This window comes from Coregonus lavaretus (assembly GCF_964263955.1).
Source record: "Coregonus lavaretus genome assembly, contig: HAP1_SCAFFOLD_2607, whole genome shotgun sequence".
Classification (NCBI taxonomy): Eukaryota; Metazoa; Chordata; class Actinopteri; order Salmoniformes; family Salmonidae; genus Coregonus; species Coregonus lavaretus.
Genome location: NW_028163988.1, coordinates 59,687 through 77,848, shown reverse-complemented (window position 1 = coordinate 77,848; position 18,162 = coordinate 59,687). Strand labels below are relative to the sequence as shown.

Sequence of the window (18,162 nt, the reverse complement as noted above, 5' to 3'; positions counted from 1 at the left end):
GGTCCCATTAAAACATTGTTATTGACAGCAGACAAATGCCAGGAAGTCCAGATTAACAAATGAGTGCTCCTCCTGGCAGAGTACAATAAAAAAATGCTTTAAAGCATAAGACTAACTGTATTAATGTCATGCCTCTCCTCTCTCCCCCATTTGGTTTTCCAGGGGCATGTTGGGCAGAGTACTGTGTAAATTGTGGTTGGTCATGGACTACCTGCTCTGCACTGCCTCTGTCTTCAACATTGTCCTGATCAGCTAAGACTGCTTCCTCTCTGTCACCAGAGCGGTGAGTAGGAACCTTATGCTGACAGTCCTTTTGCAATGTTTCGCTATGGCTGTATTCATCAATCTATTTATTATAAAGAAAGCTATGGCATTTGGCTTTCTTCTTCCTCTTCTTCTTCTTCTTCTTCTCTTAGGTTTTATGGAGTTCCACAACTAATTTTGTGTTGCTGCCACCAACTGGACAGGGGTGACTTTATTTTATACAAACAGGGCAACAGTAAATATAACGTCCCCCACGAATGATGCAGCGCCCTTCCTTGGGCCAATTGAGATATCGCATGTGACTAACCAATTTCAGTTCATTACTTTAGCTCCCGCCTTGGGCCATTGCGCTCTAGCGACTCCTTGTGGCCGGGAGCCTGCAGACTCACTTCGGTCGTCAGTTGAAATGTGTTTCCCTCCGACACATTGGTGCAGCTGGCTTCCGGGTTGAGCGGGTGTTAAGAAGCGCCGCTTGATGGGTCATGTTTCGGAGGACACATGACTTGACCTTCGCCTCTCCCGAGCCCGTTGGGGAGTTGCAGCGATGAGACAAGATCCTAATCACGAAATTGGGGAAAAAAAGGGGGTACAAATTACTAAAAAAAAACTACACTGGCACATCTTGAACACTGAACACAACTGGAAAATATGTTTAAAGAAAAGCTCACCAACAGCCTGGTCTCATAGACTAGACGTAACATAGTAAAAGTAAATCCGGACACACAAATTAGCATGATATGTTACATTTGGTATGGTTACTTTATGGCAAAAACGATTGGAGGGTGGTTAGTCGGGGTGGATGGGTGAGCGTATAACGCAAACGTCTAGCAACCCAAAGGTTGCGTGTTTGAATCTCATCATGGACAACTTTTGCATTTTAGCGAATTAACAACTTTGCAACTACTTACTACTTTTGAGCTACTTTGCAACTACTTAGCATGTGAGCTAACCCTTCCCCCAACCCTAACCTTAACCCTTTAACCTAACTTATCCCTAACCCTAACCCCTAGTCTAGATAACATTAACCCCCTTGTCCAGGTTGCAGTGCACCCAACATAAGTCAAAATGGTGGTTAGGGCTGATCTTCCATCTGTGCCACGTAGCACCTTCCTAGACAAAGTGCCGGACAGCAATTATAGTTGTGGTCAATGTACCTAGTGTGACTTCACGTCATTGATAATTTGTTATTGAGAAGAGAGTTCTATTGGATTCACAGTTTGTTCACTATGTCACCAAAAGGCCTTAACCAATAGTTTGTATTAGATAAATATAAAAATACACACAGGAAACTGTTGAGCATAAAAAACACAGCAGCGTTGCAGTTCTAGGCACACTCAAACCGGTGCGCCTGGCACCTACTACCATACCGCCCTTCAAAGGCACTTAAATATTTTGTCTTGCCCATTCACCCTCTGAATAGCACACATACACAATCCATGTCTCAATTGTCTCAAGGCTTAAACATCCTTCTTTAACCTGTCTCCTCCCCTTCATCTACACTGATTGAAGTGGATTTAACAAGTGACATCAATAAGAGATCATAGCTTTCACCTGGATTCACCTGGTCAGCCTATGTCATGGAAAGAGCAGGTGTTCTTAATGTTTTGTATACTCAGTGTATATACAATACCAGTCAAAAGTTTGGACACACCTACTCATTCAAGGGTTTTTCTTTATTTTTTACTATTTTCTATATTGTAGAATAATAGTGAAGACATCCAAACTATGAAATAACACATATGGAATCATGTAGTAACCCAAAAAAGTTATTTCCTTCTTAATGCGTTTGAGCCAATCAGATAGTGTTGTGACAAGGTAGGGGTGGTATACAGAAGATAGCCCTATTTGGTAAAAGACCAACTCCATATTGTGGCAAGAACAGCTCAAATAAGCAAAGAGAAACTACAGTCTATCATTACTTTAAGACATGAAGGTCAGTCAATCCGGAAAATGTCAATAACTTTGAAAGTTTCTTCAAATGCAGTCGCAAAAGCCATCAAGCGCTATGATGAAACTGGCTCTCACCAATAATAAGAAGAGACCGGTGGAAATCTCTCCTTTGGTCTGATGAGTCCAAATTTGAGATTTTTGGTTCTAACTGCAGTGTCTTTGTGAGATGCAGAGTAGGTGAAAGGAAGGATTACTTTATCCTATCCCAGGTATTCTTTAAAGAGGTGGGGTTTCAAGTGTCTCCGGAAGGTGGTGAGTGACTCCGCTGTCCTGGCGTCGTGAGGGAGCTTGTTCCACCATTGGGGTGCCAGAGCAGCGAACAGTTTTGACTGGGCTGAGCGGGAACTGTGCTTCCGCAGAGGTAGGGGGGCCAGCAGGCCAGAGGTGGATGAACGCAATGCCCTTGTTTGGGTGTAGGGACTGATCAGAGCCTGAAGGTGCCGTTCCCCTCACAGCTCCGTAGGCAAGCACCATGGTCTTGTAGCAGATGAGAGCTTCAACTGGAAGCCAGTAGAGTGTGCGGAGGAGCGGGGTGACGTGAGAGAACTTGGGAAGGTTGAACACCAGACGGGCTGCGGCATTCTGGATGAGTTGTAGGGGTTTAATGGCACAGGCAGGGAGCCCAGCCAACAGCCAGAAGATGACAAGTGCCTGGATTAGGACCTGTGCCGCTTCCTGTGTAAGGCAGGGTCGTACTCTCCGAATGTTGTAGAGCATGAACCTACAGGATCGGGTCACCGCCTTGATGTTAGCGGAGAACGACAGGGTGTTGTCCAGGGTCACGCCAAGGCTCTTCGCACTCTGGGAGGAGGACACAACGGAGTTGTCAACCGTGATGGCGAGATCATGGAATGGGCAGTCCTTCCCCGGGAGGAAGAGCAGCTCCGTCTTGCCGAGGTTCAGCTTGAGGTGGTGATCCGTCATCCACACTGATATGTCTGCCAGACATGCAGAGATGCGATTCGCCACCTGGTTATCAGAAGGGGGAAAGGAGAAGATTAGTTGTGTCGTCTGCTTGGCAATGATAGGAGAGGCCATGTGAGGATATGACAGAGCCAAGTAACTTGGTGTATAGCGAGAATAGGAGAGGGCCTAGAACTGAGCCCTGGGGGACAACAAGTGCTCAGCATATGTGGGAACTCCTTCAAGACTGTTGGAAAAGCATTCCTCATGAAGCTGGTTGAGAGAATGCCAAGAGTGTGCAAAGCTGTCATCAAGGCAAAGGGTGGCTACTTTGAAGAATTTGTTTAACACTTTTTTGGTTACTACACGATTCCATGTGTTATTTCAATGTAGAATTTTTACAATGTAGAAAATAGTAAAACATTAAGAAAAACCCTGGAATGAGTAGGTGTGTCCAACATTTTGACTGGTACTGTACATCCATGTGCGCCACAGTAAGGCAGCGAAGGCTCTCCTATCGCTTTGCGATACATGCCGCCCAGGAGCAGGCATTTTCTAAGTGGTCATCTTAGAGGGTGTAATGAAGCAGCTGACCACCAGAGGGAGCCAAAATTACGTTTCTTCGACAGAGGCTTTAGAAACTTGTGTTTTTTTTGTGTGTGGGGGGCGGTGGGAAATGAATAAAATAAGTAATATCAACATAATATAAGATATTTTAGTGCCTGATTTCTAAGAACCAAAGAAAGTTAAGGGCTGAATTACTATTGAAAGGTTCAAGAGTCTCTGCTCCCATCAGGCCCTGACATTGGTCCACTGTTGACCTTCTGTCCCTTTTTGGGTAACTCACCTGGGTCATCATCAGCAAGGACTGTGCCACTCTGCTACTGTCCTGAAAGTGCCCATCTGGACAGGTTAATCATTCATGACCTCTCCATAGAGATAGATAGAGGACTCTAGTGCCCAAAAGCCTGCTTTAACATGGGCAGCGCCATTGAGAACAACAACCAGTCAACTGGGTGGGACTTCATATGGGTTAAGGAAGGATCACATAATTCCATCCAGGTCACCAGGAGGGATCAGCCAATGAATTATACTTGTGAGGAAACATTCCATAACTGCATGTGGCAGTATATTGCCAACCTTGGCTTTAAACCTGTTCAAACAAAATACACTAGGTGGCAGTGTGCACCCTTTCAGTATGTTTGCCAGCTCAAGTAGTAGAAGAAAAACATTTACTTCTTCAAAATGAAGATGGCCTTAATGTCGCTGCTCATGCTCTCACAGACGCCATAATGGGACAGATGAAATTATGCAATGTCTATCTAAGTTTTTGGCTCCATCTTCGCCCCCATGAATACAGATGACACTAGAGAGGCTGAGGCTCTCCTTTAATCCACACAACCTTATGCTTTGATCATAGACATCCTCTAGTTTCTATGATCCTCGAGTCTCCAGTCTGTGCTGTTTCCCTCCAATACTGAGACATCAATCAGTAGAGAAGTAGAGAGAGAGATGGTCGGCGGCCAAGGAGCAGCATTTCGCCTGAAAACACTTTCCTCCCAACTTGAAACAGAAATGGCAGGCAATCACATGTTTTAGAGCATCTGAAGTGAAAAGGAAAGATTGAGATCAAGATAGAGATGAAAGGTCAGGACAGGCTGGGTCAAGTTGAGCTTGTGGCCACGAAATGGGGTCACATGTAAGAGAGTATGTTCCCCAATTGGGGAAGGGGTGGTGGGGTTGGAAAGTAATGAAGGGAAATATCATTTAAAAAAGGTTAAGTGTGTGTGTATGGATGTATGTATGTGTATACAGTGGCTTGCGAAAGTATTCACCCGCCTTGGCATTTTTCCTATTTTGTTGCCTTACAACCTGGAATTAAAATATATTTTTGGGGGGTTTGTATCATTTGATTTACACAACATGCCTACCACTTTGAAAATGCAAAATATGTTTTATTGTGAAACAAACAAGAAATGAGACACAAAAAAAGGAAAACTTGAGCGTGCATAACTATTCACCCCCCAAAGTCAATACTTTGTAGAGCAACCTTTTGCAGCAATTTCAGCTGCAAGTCTCTTGGGGTATGTCTCTACAAGCTTGGCACATCTAGCCACTGGGATTTTTGCCCATTCTTCTAGGCAAAACTGCTCCTGCTCCTTCAATTTAGATGGGTTTCGCTGGTGTACAGCAATATTTAAGTCATACCACAGATTCTCAATTGGATTGAGGTCTGGGCTTTGACTAGGCCATTCCAAGAAATTTTAATGTTTCCCCTTAAACCACTCAAGTGTTGCTTCAGCAGTATGCTTAGGGTCATTGTCCTGCTGGAAGGTGAACCTCCGTCCCAGTCTCAAATCTCTGGAAGACTGAAACAGGTTTCCCTCAAGAATTTCCCTGTATTTAGCGCCATCAATCTTTCCTTCAATTCTGACCAGTTTCCCAGTCCCTGCCGATGAAAAATATCCCCACAGCATGATGCTGCCACCACCATGCTTCACTGTGGGGATGGTGTTCTCGGGGTGATGAGAGGTGTTGGGTTTGCAAAAGACATAGCGTTTTCCTTGATGGCCAAAAAGCTCAATTTTAGTCTCATCTGACCAGAGTACCTTCTTCTATATGTTTGGGGAGTCTCCCACATGCCTTTTGGTGAACACCAAATGTGTTTGCTTATTTTTGTCTTTAAGCAATGACTTTTTTTCTGGCCACTCTTCTGTAAAGCCCAGCTCTGTGGAGTGTATGGCTTAAAGTGGTCCTATGGACAGATACTCCAATCTCCACTGTGGAGCTTTGCAGCTCCTTCAGGGTTATCTTTGGTCTCTTTGTTGCCTCTCTGATTAATGCCCTCCTTGCCTGGTCCGTGAGTGTTGGTGGGCGGCCCTTTCTTGGCAGGTTTGTTGTGGTGCCATATTCTTTCCATTTTTTAATAATGGATGTAATGGTGCTCCATGGTATGTTCAAAGTTTTGGATATTTTTTTTTTACCCAACCCTGATCTGTACTTTTCCACAATTTTGTCCCTGACCTGTTTGGAGAGCTCCTTGGTCTTCATGGTGCCGCTTGCTTAGTGGTTCCCCTTGCTTTGTCATGTTGCAGACTCTGGGGCCTTTCAGAACAGGTGTATATATACTGAGATCATGTGACAGATCATGTGACACTTAGATTGCACACAAGTGGACTTTATATAACTAATTATGTGACTTCTGAAGGTAATTGGTCACACCAGATCTTTTTTAGGAGCTTCATAGCAAAGGGGGTGAATACATATGCAAGCACCACTTTTCCGTTATTTATTTTTTAGAATATTTGGAAACAAGTTATTTTTTTCATTTCACTTCATCAATTTGGACTATTTTGTGTATGTCCATTACATGAAATCCAAATAAAAATCTATTTAAATGACAGGTTGTAATGCAACAAAATAGGAAAAACGCCAAGGGGGATGAATACTTTTGCAAGGCACTGTATGTGTATGTGTATGTGTGTATATATATATATATATATATATATATATATATATATATATATATATATATATATATATATATATATATATATATACAGTGGGGAGAACAAGTATTTGATACACTGCCGATTTTCCAGGTTTTCCTACTTACAAAGCATGTAGAGGTCTGTAATGTTTATCATAGGTACACTTCAACTGTGAGAGACGGAATCTAAAACAAAAATCCAGAAAATCACATTGTATGATTTTTAAGTAATTCATTTGCATTTTATTGCATGACATAAGTATTTGATACATCAGAAATGCAGAACTTAATATTTGGTACAGAAACCTTTGTTTGCAATTACAGAGATCATACGTTTCCTGTAGGTCTTGACCAGGTTTGCACACACTGCAGCAGGGATTTTGGCCCACTCCTCCATACAGACCTTCTCCAGATCCTTCAGGTTTCGGGGCTGTCGCTGGGCAATACGGACTTTCAGCTCCCTCCAAAGATTTTCTATTGGGTTCAGGTCTGGAGACTGGCTAGGCCACTCCAGGACCTTGAGATGCTTTTTACGGAGCCACTCCTTAGTTGCCCTGGCTGTGTGTTTCGGGTCGTTGTCATGCTGGAAACACAGCCACGACCCATCTTCAATGCTCTTACTGAGGGAAGGAGGTTGTTGGCCAAGATCTCGCGATACATGGCCCCATCCATCCTCCCCTCAATACGGTGCAGTCGTCCTGTCCCCTTTGCAGAAAAGCATCCCCAAAGAATGATGTTTCCACCTCCATGCTTCACGGTTGGGATGGTGTTCTTGGGGTTGTACTCATCCTTCTTCTTCCTCCAAACACGGCGAGTGGAGTTTAGACCAAAAAGCTCTATTTTTGTCTCATCAGACCACATGACCTTTTCCCATTCCTCCTCTGGATCATCCAGATGGTCATTGTCAAACTTGAGACGGGCCTGGACATGTGCTGGCTTGAGCAGGGGGACCTTGCGTGCACTGCAGGATTTTAATCCATGACGGCGTAGTGTGTTACTAATGGTTTTCTTTGAGACTGTGGTCCCAGCTCTCTTCAGGTCATTGACCAGGTCCTGCCGTGTAGTTCTGGACTGATCCCTCACCTTCCTCATGATCATTGATGCCCCATGAGGTGAGATCTTGCATGGAGCCCCAGACCGAGGGTGATTGACCGTCATCTTGAACTTCTTCCATTTTCTAATAATTGCGCCAACAGTTGTTGCCTTCTCACCAAGCTGCTTGCCTATTGTCCTGTAGCCCATCCCAGCCTTGTGCAGGTCTACAATTTTATCCCTGATGTCCTTACACAGCTCTCTGGTCTTGGCCATTGTGGAGAGGTTGGAGTCTGTTTGATTGAGTGTGTGGACAGGTGTCTTTTATACAGGTAACGAGTTCAAACAGGTGCAGTTAATATAGGTAATGAGTGGAGAACAGGAGGGCTTCTTAAAGAAAAACTAACAGGTATGTGAGAGCCGGAATTCTTAATGGTTGGTAGGTGATCAAATACTTATGTCATGCAATAAAATGCAAATTAATTACTTAAAAATCATTCAATATGATTTTCTGGATTTTTGTTTTAGATTCCGTCTCTCACAGTTGAAGTGTACCTATGATAAAAATTACAGACCTCTACATGCTTTGTAAGTAGGAAAACCTGCAAAATCGGCAGTGTATCAAATACTAGTTCTCCCCACTGTATATATATATATATATATATATATATATATATATATATACATATATATACATATATATATATATATATATATATACATATATACAGTGAGGGAAAAAAGTGTTTGATCCCCTGCTGATTTTGTACGTTTGCCCACTGACAAAGACATGATCAGTCTATAATTTTAATGGTAGGTTTATTTGAACAGTGAGAGACAGAATAACAACAAAAAAATCCAGAAAAACGCATGTCAAAAATGTTATAAATGATTTGCATTTTAATGAGGGAAATAAGTATTTGACCCCTCTGCAAAACATGACTTAGTACTTGGTGGCAAAACCCTTGTTGGCAATCACAGAGGTCAGACGTTTCTTGTAGTTGGCCACCAGGTTTGCACACATCTCAGGAGGGATTTTGTTCCACTCCTCTTTGCAGATCTTCTCCAAGTCATTAAGGTTTCGAGGCTGACGTTTGGCAACTCGAACCTTTAGCTCCTTCCACAGATTTTCTATGGGATTAAGGTCTGGAGACTGGCTAGGCCACTCCAGGACCTTAATGTGCTTCTTCTTGAGCCACTCCTTTGTTGCCTTGGCCGTGTGTTTTGGGTCATTGTCATGCTGGAATACCCATCCACGACCCATTTTCAATGCCCTGGCTGAGGGAAGGAGGTTCTCACCCAATATTTGACGGTACATGGCCCCGTCCATCGTCCCTTTGATGCAGTGAAGTTGTCCTGTCCCTTTAGCAGAAAAACACCCCCAAAGCATAATGTTTCCACCTCCATGTTTGACGGTGGGGATGGGGTTCTTGGGGTCATAGGCAGCATTCCTCCTCCTCCAAACACGGCGAATTGAGTTGATGCCAAAGAGCTCGATTTTGGTCTCATCTGACCACAACACGTTCACCCAGTTCTCCTCTGAATCATTCAGATGTTCATTGGCAAACTTCAGATGGTCCTGTATATGTGCTTTCTTGAGCAGGGGGACCTTGCGGGCGCTGCAGGATTTCAGTCCTTCACGGCGTAGTGTGTTACCAATTGTTTTCTTGGTGACTATGGTCCCAGCTGCCTTGAGATCATTGACAAGATCCTCCCGTGTAGTTCTGGGCTGATTCCTCACCGTTCTCATGATCATTGCAACTCCACGAGGTGAGATCTTGCATGGAGCCCAGGCCGAGGGAGATTGACAGTTATTTTGTGTTTCTTCCATTTGCAAATAATCACACCAACTGTTGTCACCTTCTCACCAAGCTGCTTGGCGATGGTCTTGTAGCCCATTCCAGCCTTGTGTAGGTCTACAATCTTGTCCCTGACATCCTTGGAGAGCTCGTTGGTCTTGGCCATGGTGGAGAGTTTGGAATTTGATTGATTGATTGCTTCTGTGGACAGGTGTCTTTTATACAGGTAACAAGCTGAGATTAGGAGCACTCCCTTTAAGAGTGTGCTCCTAATCTCAGCTCGTTACCTGTATAAAAGACACCTGGGAGCCAGAAATCTTTCTGATTGAGAGGGGGTCAAATACTTATTTCCCTCATTAAAGTGCAAATCAATTTATAACATTTTTGACATTCGTTTTTCTGGATTTTTTTGTTGTTATTCTGTCTCTCACTGTTCAAATAAACCTACCATTAAAATCATAGACTGATCATTTCTTTGTCAGTGGGCAAACATACAAAATCAGCAGGGGATCAAATACTTTTTTCCCTCACTGTATATACAGTGGGGAGAACAAGTATTTGATACACTGCCGATTTTGCAAGTTTTCCTACTTACAAAGCATGTAGAGGTCTGTAATTTTTTATCATAGGTACACTTCAACTGTGAGAGACGGAATCTAAAACAAAAATCCAGAAAATCACATTGTATGATTTTTAAGTAATTAATTTGCATTTTATTGCATGACATGAGTATTTGATACATCAGAAAAGCAGAACTTAATATTTGGTACAGAAACCTTTGTTTGCAATTACAGAGATCATACGTTTCCTGTAGGTCTTGACCAGGTTTGCACACACTGCAGCAGGGATTTGGGCAATACGGACTTTCAGCTCCCTCCAAAGATTTTCTATTGGGTTCAGGTCTGGAGACTGGCTAGGCCACTCCAGGACCTTGAGATGCTTCTTACGGAGCCACTCCTTAGTTGCCCTGGCTGTGTGTTTTGGGTCGCTGTCATGCTGGAAGACCCAGCCACGACCCATCTTCAATGCTCTTACTGAGGGAAGGAGGTTGTTGGCCAAGATCTCGCGATACATAGCCCCATCCATCCTCCCCTCAATACGGTGCAGTCGTCCTGTCCCCTTTGCAGAAAAGCATCCCCAAAGAATGATATTTCCACCTCCATGCTTCACGGTTGGGATGGTGTTCTTTGTGTTGTACTCATCCTTCTTCTTCCTCCAAACACGGCGAGTGGAGTTTAGACCAAAAAGCTCTATTTTTGTCTCATCAGACCACATGACCTTCTCCCATTCCTCCTCTGGATCATCCAGATGGTCATTGGCAATCTTCAGACGGGCCTGGACATGCGCTGGCTTGAGCAGGGGGACCTTGCGTGCGCTGCAGGATTTTAATCCATGATGGCGTAGTGTGTTACTAATGGTTTTCTTTGAGACTGTGGTCCCAGCTCTCTTCAGGTCATTGACCAGGTCCTGCCGTGTAGTTCTGGGCTGATCCATCACCTTCCTCATGATCATTGATGCCCCACGAGGTGAGATCTTGCATGGAGCCCCAGACCGAGGGTGATTGACCGTCATCTTGAACTTTTCCATTTTCTAATAATTGCGCCAACAGTTGTTGCCTTCTCACCAAGCTGCTTGCCTATTGACCTGTAGCCCATCCCAGCCTTGTGCAGGTCTACAATTTTATCTCTGATGTCCTTACACAGCTCTCTGGTCTTGGCCATTGTGGAGAGGTTGGAGTCTGTTTGATTGAGTGTGTGAACAGGTGTCTTTTTATACAGGTAACGAGTTCAAACAGGTGCAGTTAATACAGGTAATGAGTGGAGAACAGGAGGGCTTCTTAAAGAAAAATGAACAGGTCTGTGAGAGTCGGAATTCTTACTGGTTGGTAGGTGATCAAATACTTATGTCATGCAATAAAATGCAAATTAATTACTTAAAAATCATACAATGTGATTTTCTGGATTTTTGTTTTAGATTCCGTCTCTCACAGTTGAAGTGTACCTATGATAAAAATTACAGACCTCTACATGCTTTGTAAGTAGGAAAACCTGCAAAATCGGCAGTGTATCAAATACTTGTTCTCCCCACTGTATATATATATATATATATATTCGCGAGAAAAAAAAACATATGGGGGATTGGAAGTGATGCAGACAATTACATTGATGGAAGTTACAATATATCTGAAATATTAAAGCTGATCAACCCCCTAAAAAAAAAAAAGAAGTGTTGAAGAACCTCATTGACTCATTAAACCTCATGAAGCAGCCTAGGCTGAGGGGATGTACCAATGACCAGGAAAGACTCTGGCATCTACCAAGACACCTCAATGGAAAGCCCTCCCCTACAAGACTAGGACCAGTGGACTTTCCTGTCCATGTGACCTGACCAGGAAAGACTCTGGCATCTACAACTCCAACCCCTAGTTATATACTACTTGGTATGTCGTCACATGGTACTGTTCACTCCCTAATATTAGCAAGCCCCTAAGGGTTCAAATCCAAATGGAATGATGGACTGTGATCTGTTTACATATAACCAATTAGCCATATATTACACAGTGTAGTTTTTACATTGAGGTGTGATGTGTGGGGTTTTATCCTCAATGTTTTTTGTAGAAAAATTAAATATATATATATTTTGACAGGGAGTCAATGCTGAGACCAAGGTCTCATTTCCAGATGAGCCCTGTATATGTGTACAATGCCACTGCGCCTGAAAAATACTAGCTGAGAGAACCTCTGTAGGAGTCTGTGGAAAGGGCAGTGCTGTGCAAGGGAGTATTTTTAGACTTAGGGTGTCTGTGATTTGGAGGAAAGCTGCCAGTTTCCCCATATTGTTGACAGGAAGAAGAGATGTGTGAATGGAGTGGATAATGACGGGTGGTATTACTGCAGGGACTTAGTGTTTTGATTGCAGACAGTTTCTATTAGAGACACTCTGGCACCTGTCTGTCCTTTCAGGAAGGCTCCACTTTGATTGTATCAACAAAACAATATTTCATTGCTATTGCTCTTATACTAACCTTCTGAGCCCACTTTGCCTATTTCACAGCTCATGTTAATGTGTAATTACAGTCCACCTAATTCCATATTTTTGGAACAAATGAACCAACGTCTAGACAAAATGACAAATAATAACATAACAAGCCCCAAATCACCAATCATGTTCACCATCTTTGTCTCTTGTTCCATGGTTTTCACCAGGTGAGCTATTGTGCCAGACAGGGCATGACCCACCGAGCCATCATGAAGATGATAGCAGTCTGGGTCCTGGTCTTCGTCCTCTATGGCCCTGCCATTATCTTCTGGGAGCAGGTGGAAGGGAAGAGCCGCATCCCGGAGGACAAGTGCTTCGCTGAGTTCTACTACATGTGGTACTTCCTTCTTAGTGCCTCCATGTTGGAGTTCTTCTCCCCCTTTATCTCTGTAACCTTCTTCAACCTCAGCATCTACCTCAACATCCGTAGGAGGAGGCTCCGGAACAGAGATGAGGCCTGTGAACAGGAGAGGGAAAGGCATCCGCCTCACCTCCCTCTTCTCCCGGAACTTGGTGATGGTTAAAAAGCTGGCTAGTGCTGTGTCGGTCCAGGAGAAGGGATCAGGCTTGGGGTCCTTCCACTCCCAGACATCCCCTCCCCCCATGGAGCGGCAGGACACCTCCTCAGCGCCTCCGCCTTTCCAGGGACAAGAAGATTGCCAAGTCGCTGGCCGTCATAGTGTGTGTCTTTGCTGTGTGCTGGGCGCCCTACACTCTGCTGACTATCATCAGAGCCGCCTGTAGGGGGCGATGCGTCCAGCACCGCTGGTATGAGGTCACCATCTGGCTGCTGTGGCTCAACTCAGCTATTAACCCTTTCCTGTATCCGCTCTGCCACAGCAGCTTCCGCAGGGCTTTCGGCAGGATCCTGTATCCCAGTAAGAGGTCAACTCAGCTGGCCACCAACTGACCTTCAGTATGGCCAATGACAGGCCACGACTGCATGTGACGGATGGGCCATTTGACCAATGACGGGCCTCTACTGCATGTGACAGACGGGACAGTGGCCAAAGAGATGGTCACACAGACACATAAAGCACTTTACTGTACATAGATTCAAAGGAGATTCTCATGACCAAATCTGATACTTTACAAATGTAAATATTGGTTGGAACAAAACAGATTTTCTTGCAGTGGCAAGAGAGATGAGGTGAATTTAGAAAATCTTTCCTTTATTCCTCGCGTCCTCTCTCCTCACCTCCTTCACATAGACTCAAAGGAGATACTCCCCACTGGGCACAGACGTCAGTTCAATGACCAATTTTGATTTACATTTGGTTGAGTTGTCAATTAACATGAATTCAACGTGAAATCTACAAAAAATTGCGCCATGCCGTTGGATTTAGGTTAAAAGTTAAGTGAAAAAAATATGAAATTCCCTTACATTGATTTCTTTTAGCAAATCCAATCAGTTTTCCACGTTTATTCAACGTCATCACATTTAATTTTTTTGTTGAAATGACATGGAAACAATGTTGATTCAACCTAATTTTTCCTAGTGGGTCATTACCAAATCGGATAATTTACCATTGAAATGGAACAAAATAGATTGTCATATTGAATGCTATTTACAGCCCTGAAGTGTGTATTTGAATATATTATGAGCATGTGTATGACAACGTTTGTTTGTATACATTATGAAGATCATAAAGACATGTTCATTTAATTTATAGAAATGGAGAAAGAAACATAAGTGTCATGGTCTTGCCTACGCCTAGCGAACAATTTTTTAAATTATATGAGAAAGAAATATTCAATTTTATTTGGAACGGCAAGCCAGACAAAATTAAACGGGCCTATTTATATAATGAATATGAATTCGGAGGATATAAATTATTAAATATTAAAACATTAGACCTATCACTAAAAGCTTCAGTCATACAAAAGTTATACTTAAATCCGAACTGGTTCTCTAGCAAATTAGTAAGATTGTCTCACCCAATGTTCAAGAATGGCCTTTTTCCCTTTATTCAGATTACAACCTCTCACTTTCAGTTATTTGAAAAGGAAATCATCTCCCAAATATCACTATTTCTAAAACAAGCCATAGAAAGTTGTTTGCAATTTCAATTTAATCCTCCAGAAACGACAGAACAAATAATGCAACAAATATTGTGGTTAAACTCAAATATACTAATTGATTAAAACAACTTTTTTTTTCGACAAAATGTTTAAAAAAGGTATAATCTTCGTAGATTATATCATCGGTAGGACTGGTGGAGTTATGCAGCTAACAAAAACATATGGAAATGTCTGCTCTACCCAAAATTACAACCAAATAATTGCAGCATTACCGCAAAAATGGAAGAGGAAAGTGGAAGGGGGAAAATGTAAGGAACTTGTCTGTCGGCCTTGCATTAAATAACTTAATTGGTTAAAGAAAACTGTGATAAATAACAAAGTATACCAGTTTCATTTAAGGACCAAAGGATTGAGAGCCATCCCATATAGATTGCAAAATAGTTGGCAAGAGATTTTTGACGTACCGATCCCATGGCATAGTGTTTATGAACTGATACGCAAAACGACGCCGGATTCAAAACATGGAATTGTTCAATTTAAATTATAATATAAAATTCTTGCTACCATTAGAATGTTATTTATATGGGGGATACAATCTTCCCAGCTCTGCAGATTTTGCTGCGAAGAGACAGAATCATTAGATCATTTGTTTTGGTACTGTCCATTTGTAGCTTGTTTTTGGACACAGGTCTAGGAATGGCTAAAGGATTGTAATATTTACCTGGAGCTAACCCTGCAGTTAGCATTACTGGGTGATCTGAAAAGTCAGTCAATCGATCAATAATATAATATTACTTTTAGCAAAAATGTTTATTTTCAATTTACAATCTGTAGAAACAATGAGAATAGAAAGGTTCAGAACTTTTGTAAAACATCACAGTACAGTTGAAAAACATATGGCAAATAGAAATCCAATATGGATGGTGTTAAGAGATAGATGGGTGGTGTTGAATGGAGTTGAAGGATGGGACTAATAACAACAAACAACAACTAATAACAATGAGATAACTAATAATGTAAGCATACTGTGTCCATAATAAGTATATAGGTTATAGGTTGAGAGCTTTTGTGAAAGAGCACAGTTAGAAAGATATGGCATATAGAAGCAAACCGTATGGACATCATGAAAATGATCGGAGAGGTTGAGGGTAGAGGAAGTTCAGGAGTAAAAACAAACAAAATATAATTATTGTAAAAGTGACTGTGTCCATATGTTGACTGTATATATATTTGCGAGAGACAAACACATATGGGGGATTGGAAGTGATGCAGACAATTACATTGATGGAAGTTACAATCAATCTGCAATATTAAAGCTGATCTACCCCGTGTATTTGCAACGCCAGGGTTGTGGGTTCAATTCCCACGGGGGGCCAGTATGAAGGGGCGGCAGGTAGCTTAGTGGTTAAGAGCGTTGTGCCAGTAACCGAAAGGTCGCTGGTTCTAATCCCCGAGCCGACTAGGTGAAAAATCTGTCGATGTGCCCTTGAGCAAGGCACTTAACCCTAATTGCTCCTGTAAGTCGCTCTGGATAAGAGCGTCTGCTAAATGACTAAAATGTAAATGAAAAAAAATGTATGCACTCACTAACTGTAAATCGCTCTGGATTAGAGCGTCTGCTAAATGACCTAAATCTAAAATAACAAAATAAAAAATAAATAAAGACGTGTTCATTTAATTTATAGAAATGGAGAAAGAAACATAAGTGTCATGTTTAGTTTGCTTCTCAAACACAAGCCACTATCTCTCTCTGCTGTCCGAATTCTGCCCCTACAGACCTTTACAGAAAATATTTATGTTTCAGGATCTTTGCTCATCAAACATTGACCAACAAGATTTAGAACTGATACAGTGGGGAAAAAAAGTATTTAGTCAGCCACCAATTGTGCAAGTTCTCCCACTTAAAAAGATGAGAGAGGCCTGTAACTATGACAGACAAAATGAGAAAAAAAATCCAGAAAATCACCTTGTAGGATTTTTAATGAATTTATTTGCAAATTATGGTGGAAAATAAGTATTTGGTCAATAACAAAAGTTTCTCAATACTTTGTTATATACCCTTTGTTGGCAATGACACAGGTCAAACGTTTTCTGTAAGTCTTCACAAGGTTTTCACACACTGTTGCTGGTATTTTTGCCCATTCCTCCATGCAGATCTCCTCTAGAGCAGTGATGTTTTGGGGCTGTCGCTGGGCAACACAGACTTTCAACTCCCTCCAAAGATTTTCTATGGGGTTGAGATCTGGAGACTGGCTAGGCCACTCCAGGACCTTGAAATGCTTCTTACGAAGCCACTCATGCTGAAAGACCCAGCCACGTTTCATCTTCAATGCCCTTGCTGATGGAAGGAGGTTTTCACTCAAAATCTCACGATACATGGCCCCATTCATTCTTTCCTTTACACGGATCAGTCGTCCTGGTCCCTTTGCAGAAAAACAGCCCCAAAGCATGATGTTTCCACCCCGATGCTTCACAGTAGGTATGGTGTTCTTTGGATGCAACTCAGCATTCTTTGTCCTCCAAACACGACGAGTTGAGTTTTTACCAAAAAGTTATATTTTGGTTTCATCTGACCATATGACATTCTCCCAATCCTCTTCTGGATCATACAAATGCACTCTAGCAAACTTCAGACGGGCCTGGACATGTACTGGCTTAAGCAGGGGGACACGTCTGGCACTGCAGGATTTGAGTCCCTGGCGGCGTAGTGTGTTACTGATGGTAGGCTTTGTTACTTTGGTCCCAGCTCTCTGCAGGTCATTCACTAGGTCCCCCCGTGTGGTTCTGGGATCTTGTGATCATTTTGACCCACGGGGTGAGATCTTGCGTGGAGCCCCAGATCGAGGGAGATTATCAGTGGTCTTGTATGTCTTCCATTTCCTAATAATTGCTCCCACAGTTGATTTCTTCAAACCAAGCTGCTTACCTATTGCAGATTCAGTCTTCCCAGCCTGGTGCAGGTCTACAATTTTGTTTCTGGTGTCCTTTGACAGCTCTTTGGTCTTGGCCATAGTGGAGTTTGGAGTGTGACTGTTTGAGGTTGTGGACAGGTGTCTTTTATACTGATAACAAGTTCAAACAGGTGCCATTAATAGAGGTAACGAGTGGAGGACAGAGGAGCCTCTTAAAGAAGAAGTTACAGTGTCACGATCGTTTATGGAAGAGACGGACCAAGGCGCAGCGTGATAAGCGTACATTTTATTACGTACTTAACACGACACAAAACAACAAACAAACGATATGTGAAGTCCTAGGTTACACAAAACAAACCTTTACGGAACAAGATCCCACACCGACTAGTGCCAAACAGGCTGCCTAAGTATGGGCCCCAATCAGAGACAACGAGATACAGCTGCCTCTGATTGGGAACCACCCTGGCCAACATAGATCTAAACGATCTAGAACATCAGCATAGAAAATATAACACAGTACCCCCCCCCCAAAGGCGCGGACTGCGACCGCGCCACACAGACACAACAGGGTAGGGGCCGGGTGGGCATTCCGCCTTGGAGGTGGATCCGGCTCCGGGCGTGACCATCACTTTCTCCCCACCTCCCCGTTGCGCCCCTGGTCTGGTCTGGCACCGCTGACTGGAGCTGGACCCGACGACGGTGGATCGATCTGTACAGGCTCCGGACTGGAGCCGCTGGCCGGAGCTGGACT

At 43.0% G+C, this 18,162-nt stretch overlaps 1 pseudogene across 1 annotated transcript; it reads left to right on the top strand.

Annotated features, from left to right (window-relative positions):
• The first annotated feature begins 162 nt into the window (after positions 1-162).
• Positions 163-13,387, top strand: LOC311117595 (histamine H3 receptor-like; annotated as a pseudogene). Its single transcript has 2 exons — positions 163-283; positions 12,645-13,387. The product of its transcript is annotated as a histamine H3 receptor-like (transcript).
• The last annotated feature ends 4,775 nt before the right edge of the window (positions 13,388-18,162 follow it).